Here is an 8,922-nt window from a genome sequence, read left to right as displayed (position 1 = left end):
TTACTCACACTGAAAAAGCATGTGGCTCTGTATTTTATTTATCCATAGTTCCCTGCACATTGCATGTGGTTGAGGTTTTGCAAGCAAAAAGTGCAACATAAACAACACATTGAGAATTTTTTTATGATCTGTCGCAAGATAAGTGCAACGTGATGGTTCAACAGAAAAAGAGTGTATAAAGACTTGTGTACATCACAGAGCAACAGGAGTAACAGAGATGGGAACTGGAGAGACACTGAACTTCTGGGCTCTGTCTCTGCTCATCCTACCTGGTGAGAACTACAGCAACATTAAACATAAATATATAAATATATTTTCATAATGAGAAATGCTAAACATTGATTTATTGTGATGTTTGTTGTAACATGGGTAAGAGGACAAAGTACTTTGTAAGTATTTGGTCTCAAGTGGTTAGTTTTCAAAATTGTCAACATAACACACGGTAAAAAAAATGGATCTGAGATGTATTCCTTTTAAATGTAAGCATATTTGATTGTGTTTTCACCATTTCCTGTAAGTAAGAATGATAACAGTACAAATCTAAATATATGCATATAATTATTGTTTTATTAGGGGGGGTACGGTGGAGCAGTGGGTTGGACCACAGTTCTGCTTTCCGGTGGGTCTGGGGTTCGAGTCCCGCTTGGGGTGCCTTGCGACGGACTGGCGTCCCGTCCTGGGTGTGTCCCCTTCCCCCTCCGGCCTTATGCCCTGTCTTGCCGGGTAGGCTCCGGTTCCCCGCGACCCCGTATGGGACAAGCAGTTCTGAAAATGTGTGTGTGTGTGTGTGTGTGTGTGTGTGTGTGTGTGTGTGTGTGTGTGTATTGTTTTATTACTCAACTGATGTTTGCACTTCCTGGATATTTATAAATTTTTAAATGTTTTAATTACAGCTGAACATAAATGTGGTTCTGAAGGGTACAGTAGTACAGTCTGTACTGAGATTTGATACAGCAAATTTTAGGTGACGAGCTCATATATTGCACCATGCTCGGATTTCTGAAACTAAATGGTATCTCCTGCAGTTAAAGTTTCACATTCACATGGCGTCAGAGTCTTCATTGATCTAGTCTGTTACTCTGTCTTAAATTCAGTCTCATTAATATTTTCCAGGGGTCCTGGGTGTTCAGTGGTCTGTATGATATCCAGAGAAACCAGTCTGTGCAGTAAGAGGATCTACTGTGGTCATTAAATGTACATATGATTATCCAGATGGACAAGTGAAGGAGACAATGTGGTGTTTTAATGATGAAGACTGCATGGACACCAAATATGTGTGTCACAGTGAAAATATGAGCATTGCATCACAGTTCAAAGACAGAGCAGAGTGTTTGGGGGATAAACAGAAAAACTGCACTTTGAAAGTAAAGAATGTAACAGACACAGATACTGGAGAGTACAGATTCAGATTTATTACTGAGAAGAACAAATGGACTGGTCAAGATGGAGTCACACTAAATATTACTGGTAAGTGGTAAGACTTTTTTATATGTTATATGAAGATTTCAAACGAACATACAGCAGGCCCATAGGTTTGGTTCGCTGGGACGTCACAGAGCTCGAGACATGTCAGGAAAAGTGGGAAACCTGAAGGTTTGACTGTGAAGGGAAGTCACTGTGGATCCCTCTCCTGGCTGGAAAATCACCAAACCCTAGAGTCAGAATACAGCTGACTGATAGACAGGAACACATAACACACCTGTTACTTAACAGAGTACAAAAACAAAATTTTCCCTTACAAATAAAAGAAGCTTGTGGATTTTTTTCTTTTATTTCTGGGAACTGGGGTGTCATTTACAAGTATAGAATGTCCTCTTTAAGGTGTGCTTTTACTGTTGTGGAGTTTTGGAGATTATTTTAGACATATTTCCTTTACACTGGACAAAAATGAACTGGTCTCAAGAGGAGAAATGAATCTATTGGATAAATCTGAGAATTTTAAAGTTTAATAGAAAATTCATTATTTGACTAATACTGTCTGCAAGTTTTTTTTTTTTTTTTTGTCTGCAGTGATATTCATTCTGACTTTCATAAAATTCACCCTTTATATTCAGATGACTTTCCATTGAAATAGTCTGCACTTTGAAGTGTCACTAAATGTTAGTGAGGAAATGTTAACAGTTCCTCCTGATTTCATTCCTACACAGGTTTAAGAGTGTTGATGAACTCCTCGAGTAGAAATGGAACAATAATAGAAGGAGATTCAGTTAATCTAACTTGTGCCACAAAGGGCTGCTCTCTCAACCCATCAGAGTTCATCTGGGTTAAGGACAAACAGCACCTCCTAGAGACACTCTCTATGCTGCACTTCAATAGTATCTCCTGCCAACATGAAGGAAATTATTCTTGTGCTTTAAAAGATGGAGGAGATAGATCTGAAGAGTTCCAGCTGGACATTCAAGGTTAGAAATTCACCTTGTATCTTTTAATACAGAGCAACCATAATGTACTTACAAGATCTAGAATTTGTTTTATTGACACTATAGTCGGGATGGTGCTCAGAGTTTCTGGGCTCTGGGTTTGTCATGTGGGTCAGGTCTGGATCAGTCCTTATGGAGTCTGCATTGTACCTCATGTTCAAGTAGGTTTCCTCTTGGTGCTCTGGTTTCCTGCCACAATTCAAAGGGCAGTGACCAAGCAGTGGTGGAGTTTGAGGAGTATAATCAAATTATTCTGTACAGGGTCCTCCTGTCGTCCTGATCCAGAGACTTCAAATTCATCACTGACATCTACAGGTATTATAGTGGGGACACTGTTGGCTGTCCTGGCTGCAGTTCTTGTGCTGCTCGTTTACTTTAAGAGGTGAGCTTTTGGTCTTTCATTTAATATTGACATAATTTGATGTTTTTAATATATATCCACAGCAGGCCTAACCTGAAATACAACAATGCCAAGTCATTACACTGTTGTGTATGTAGGTGTGTTTTTTGTAACCTGTGTTTTCATGTCTGTCTCTCAGGAAGAAGACTCCAAGGGAAGATGACAGAGAAAGAAAAACACAGGTAATAAAGTGGCCATTATTTTATAGTTGGACATCTGTGATATGCGATATATGTAATAAATAATGTCAAAATATTGTACAGTTTTGGTGATTAACTTTTTGTAATTTGGTAACTTTGATCTACCATTACCATAGCATAATTTTATTTTAACATAATTTTAACATATTTCCCATTGTCATTAACTGGTATTAAACCAAACAGAGCTGGGAACAAGGTGTACAAAAACTGTGAGGTACCATCTGTGCCCGCTGTACCAGCTTGTGACATTTAAAGAAACCGTCCTTAAGTTGCATTTATAAATTTTCCTTAAATAGTGATTGACACACAGATTCACTAACTGCTTCCATGGCATTCTGAATCTTATCCCAGAGTTTATACCCTTTCTCATTATCTACAACAGTGTTTCCTTTTTATTTATTTGTTTAATTATCTTCCTTCACTGATGCTGAAGATTTCTGGTGTCAACACCAAACCTGTGACCACAGGCCACAAACAGGAAGGCACATCTGAGGAGGAGGATGTCAGTTATGCCTCTGTTCAGTTCAAAAAGAAGAAACCACCAGAGAAGTGAGTGCAGACTTTGGCTTGTATTCGATCATTTACATCTATAAAATAACATCAATAATGAGGGACCAAAATATAGCAAATTATTTGGAAATAATAGTGATATCAGGAATAAATTAAGTGGACACATTAGACTATTACATGACAGGGGATTTTGGGATAAAATATCCTATTAAACAAGTAAATTAATGCTGTTCATTTAATAACAGTTGTTGCCTAAAGAGCGTGATGCTCATGCTGGTCTGTGGTTCTGTCCAGGTCTTCAGGCAGTGAGCAGCAGAGCCATGATGATGGGGTCATCTACAGCTCTGTGTCTCAGTAGGTATCAGTAACCTCCAGAGTCCAACACAAAACAAGATTTGATTGAGACATGAAGCATTTTATATTTAGCCAAAAAAACATCAGTTTGAATTTCAAGAATAGGTCAGGAAGACATTTAAATGAAGAATGGAGCACATTGTATATGGATATTTTAAAGAAGGGAATAACATAATAAAATGAAGAAGTATGTCAGACTTTAATAATATTAATATACGCTTGTAAGAGAGTGTGAAATGTGTACTGTGTACATTTCTTTTCTATTGTGTTTTAGCCTGTAAACAGGTTTTAAAACAGTCACATTGTAAAGGTGTGAACAACACACGTGAAGTTTCATTTCTTTTCCAGGAAAGGTCATTGAGGAGTTTCTCTGCAGTCAACAGCACAGATACTGTCACGACCCCAGCGGGCGAAATCCCAGATGTCCACCATAGACACGTCTCGAGAGCCATACGACTAAGCAGAGCACACCTGTTTTCAGTTAACCTCATTACCAGTTCCCAGCCCTATAAACGGGAGTAAAGATACATCGTCACTTTGTGGATTCATGATCAACTCTTTACTGCTGGCACAGCAGTGTCCAGTTCTACCAGTGATTCTCTAGCGATTCCTTTTTCTCCAGTAACTGTTCCAGTGTGTTTCAGTTAGAGTCCTGAGCTCCTGTCTTGTCTCCACTAGTCCTTTGTGGTCCATTGCTGTCACATCTTTGTATAAACTCCCTCATACAACAGTCTCACTACCTGTAAGACACTTTGTGTGTCTCTCTTATTCTGTGTCTTCAGTGTCACCCATGTACTTTATCTTCTGGTTTGCACTGTGCACTTGTATATACAAGCAGTCCCTGGAATATGAACGAGTTCCGTTCCTAAATCTGTCTTTAAGTCAAATTTGTACATTTATCAGATTAATGTAGATTTCATCGGGACGGAGCCTTTTTACATGCTCCATTATTGAAGCTTTTTCCTTTAAAATTACACACAATGATCACTGACTGACTGTAGCTTAATGCTTTTCCAATGTTCGTTGGCGTTTCAACTTTTTCTGATTGCTTCATTATTTCCACTGTAGTTTTGTGATTGTTTTCCTTTTTTTGGAAGCATCACCATTGCTTGCATTACATTTTTTTGCTCTGGTGCCGTCATAGTGGGTGTAAAAACAAAAACATTAAAGCCAACTACAGTAACACACGAGAAACTTTTAAGAGTCAAGTGGTCCAACTGAAAAGTCTTTGTCCTATCTCGGGCCCGTGAGGTAACAAACAGCTGTAGACGCACTATGTTTTGGAATGAGTTGCAAAGTAGTGTCTGTCTGTTATTACGGACCATTGTATGTAACTTGAAATTTTAATATAATGGACTTTATGGGGGAGGTGATTTGTAACTATGGGTTGTACATAAGCCGGACGTTCGTAACCTAGGGACTGCCTGTACACTCTAGTGCTTAAGCCAAACTACAGGTTGTTAGCAAATGTTCTTAACCACAGTGTCATCTCTATGTATCAAATACACACACATGCACGCACGCACATTTGCTGAAGCTGCTTGCTCCAAGCGGGTTCGTGGCGAGTTGGAATCTAACCTAGCAACACAGGGTGTAAGGCTGGAGGGGAAGGGAACACACCCAGGACGTGATGCCAGTCTGTCACAGGGCACCCCAAGCGAGACTTGAACCCTGCAACCTCCAGAGAGCAGGACCCAATCAAACCTGCTGCATCAGTGTATTCCCCCCCTGAATATGAATTTGCAATGTTTAATTATCTTGCTCCTTATCACAGTTTTTCTACTCTTCAAGCATGTTAGGGAATAGCTTGTAGTGTAGTGTAGTGGTTAGAGTTATTGCCTTTGGACCCAAAGGTGGTAGCTTTGTATTTTGTACCTTTGGAACAGAAACTTACCTTAAGAATTGCTCCAGTGAAATTATCCAGCTGTATAAAAGGGTAAACAAGTAAGTTTGTAATTGTAATAATGCAACCTTAACATTGTAAGTTGCTTTCGAAATGCACCAGCTAAATGAATAAATATACATAATGTGGCATGCAGCACCGTGGGTTTAGATGGAGCGAACAAGAACGCGGAGGCAGCGTTCATAACAATTTATTAGAACACCAGCTCCAGGAAAATAGTGCTCTCGGTCCAAGGACCCCGTTTCCGCTAGAATCTGCGCCTACAGCCAGCCTTCCCAGCTTGCTTAGCGCCCCATGGTAGGCACACTCACCCCATCATTTTTCCCAGGGTGCCCCCAGTTGTTACACACACTTATTTACAAGTTACCCACAATGCAACTATTTACACAAAACATCTTTCCGCCTCAATACAAGTAACGCGGGTCGTTACAATAATTTTTGCTTTGGGTTACTACCATTTACAGGATTCATCATCTTGTTTTATCCAGTTAATACTATGCAATTATAAGTATTGTGGTGACAGCAGGGGAACTGTGGATTACCAGTGGAGCACATGGTTGCTGTTATGTGCTCTTCCTTATGTTATATTCTTCTGATGTTTCATGCTGGTATTAAGTCAGGGATGTATAGGTTAAGAGTTAAGGAGGTGTTGTCACATCCCACGGGGTCACTGCCCCTCCTGGTCAGAGGCGGCGCCACTCAGTGCCGCTAGTTAACGCTTACCTATCACCTCACAGTCTCGTAGGACATGGAGGTATAAAAGGAGCCAGCGGAGCAGAACTAGTCGCGGATTCTTAATCAGCAGTTCTCTTGTGCTTCTTTGGCGATTGGTAGTCTCTTGTTCCCTCAGTCTGTTTCCTAGGTGTGCATGTTCCAGTCCCGAGTGCCCGTCCCGTCAGTTCCTGCCTCTTGTTCTTCAGTCCTGGTCCATCGTTCCTGTCCGGTATTTCGTCACGTCTCAGGGTTGCGGTCAGACTCACAGATTAGCATTTCACTGTTCACCGTAGTTCCAACACCGTGTGTGTTTCCTGGTCTCGTGTTCCTTGTTTCACTTCCACTGAGTGTCTTACAATACTCACCGTACACGTCTAACCTCACACTGCACGTGAAGTCATTATATATTTCGTCTGTGTTTGGACGTAATAGCAACGCGCGTCCGTGTCGGACTCCCGTCCGGACGCCACAGAAGAATCCGCCTGCTAATATGACTTCAGCGGAATGGCGTGAGCTGGCGGATCTGACAGAGGCGAACCAAGAACAACTCCTGGTTTGCACAAACGCCGCTAGCCGCATCACAGATCAATTGGAGCGGTTGACACGACTCCTCAGTCACGGTGGGCGGGGCGCCGATCCGACCAGTTCACAAACGCATGATGATTGGCGGACATGTCTTTTTGATCGTCTTTATGCTTCCTCGGGTCCTCGCGCGGAGCCCACGAACCCTGTGCAGACCAATGGGATCAGCGCTACTGAGCAGCTGTCCGTTCCCTTCCAGGAGGCTTTGCAAGGTAGCAGAGATGAGAACCAGAATTACACAGAATACTCAATCTCCAGTCCAGCCTCTCTGTTCCCAGGGCCCTACTCTCCTGAGTCACCCTCTAGCCCAGACAGAAAGACAGAGAGACAGTTTTTCCCCAGCACCAAGAGTTTTCAGGTGCGTTCCTGGTCTCCAGTGGAGAAGACATCCAGCCCCCGATTGTCAAGACCACTCTCTCAGGAGTTCTCGCCGGATTACCGGAGCAACTCCGGGTCCAGCCGGACCCCGACGCCGCCAGGGCAGCAGGTGCCCTACAGCCCCGTGGACAGTGAGCCGGCTAAAGCACGCAACCTTGTCAGCTGTGCAGGGCTCGAAGAACAGTGTGTCCGGCAGGGAATAATACGACTCAGTAACGGGCGTTTGACAGAGGAGGAAAGGAGGCGCCGTTTTCTGCAACGCTTGTGCTTTTACTGTGGGGCTGCGGATCACGTTCAGGTTTCCTGTCCAGTGTGGCCACCCCGTGGATCCCAACGGACCGACTTGCTGGTGAGTGATGTATCTCTCCATACCTCCCTGTTGACATTACCAGTTACAGTATCCTGGGGTTTCCAGCAGCAGCAGACAAAAGCTATGGTAGACAGTGGCGCTGCAGGGAATTTCATGGATCATGATATGGCCGCGTCCTGGGGCTTGCCCTGTGCCCGATGCCCTAAACCCCTGGCTATTAAAGCTATTGATGGCGCTCCAATCGGGTCGGGGCGTGTAGAGCAGCGCACAGAGCCCGTTACTATGCAGGTAGGGCCACTCCATAAGGAACAGATATGGTTCTATCTGATTAAGTCCCCTGATAACCCCATTATTTTGGGATATCCATGGTTATGCACCCATGACCCTATTATCTCTTGGAGTGAGGGGAAACTGCTGTCGTGGGGAAAGCAGTGTCCCAAACACCTGGAGACGTCTTGTAACTCCACATCCATAGAGAGCCCTAATGCAGATCTGCCCCTGCAGCTTCCAAGGGAGTATGCAGATCTAGTGGCGGTGTTTAGCAAACACAAGGCTGCAGAACTGCCTCCTCATAGACCTTGGGATTGTGCTATAGATCTTTTTTCTGGCACTACACCTCCTAGGGGGCGGGTATACCCTCTTTCTCAACCTGAACATCAGGCAATGGAGGCTTATATAACGGAGGCACTAGAAGCCGGACTCATCCGGCCGTCTACCTCTCCAGCTTCCGCTGGCTTTTTCTTTGTTGAGAAAAAGGACGGGGGTTTGCGCCCGTGTATTGATTATCGGGGGCTAAATGCCATTACTGTGAAGTACCCGCACCCCTTGCCTCTTATCACGTCGGCCCTCGAACAGGTTTCCGGTGCTACCATCTTTACGAAACTGGACCTTAGGAGCGCATATAACCTGATTCGCGTTAGGGAAGGGGATGAGTGGAAGACCGCTTTTAGCACCGCCCTCGGCCATTATGAGTACCTGGTCATGCCTTTTGGCCTGGCGAATGCACCTTCCGTATTCCAGGCTTTTGTTAATGAAGTACTCAGAGAGCTAATTAATCGCTCAGTATTAGTGTATCTGGATGATATCCTGATCTTTTCTCGGTCCCGTGAGGAGCATATTGGACATGTCAGGGAGGTGTTGCAAAAGCTGGC

At 43.4% G+C, this 8,922-nt stretch overlaps 1 pseudogene; it reads left to right on the top strand.

Moving 5' to 3' along the window:
- Positions 1 to 217: 217 nt before the first annotated feature.
- On the top strand, positions 218 to 4,382 carry LOC114910689 (uncharacterized; annotated as a pseudogene).
- Positions 4,383 to 8,922: the final 4,540 nt, after the last annotated feature.

This window comes from Scleropages formosus, chromosome 6 (assembly GCF_900964775.1).
Source record: "Scleropages formosus chromosome 6, fSclFor1.1, whole genome shotgun sequence".
NCBI classification, from domain to species: domain Eukaryota; kingdom Metazoa; phylum Chordata; class Actinopteri; order Osteoglossiformes; family Osteoglossidae; genus Scleropages; species Scleropages formosus.
The sequence above is the reverse complement of the archived record's forward strand: the minus strand, read 5'-3'. Positions and strand labels throughout refer to the sequence as shown.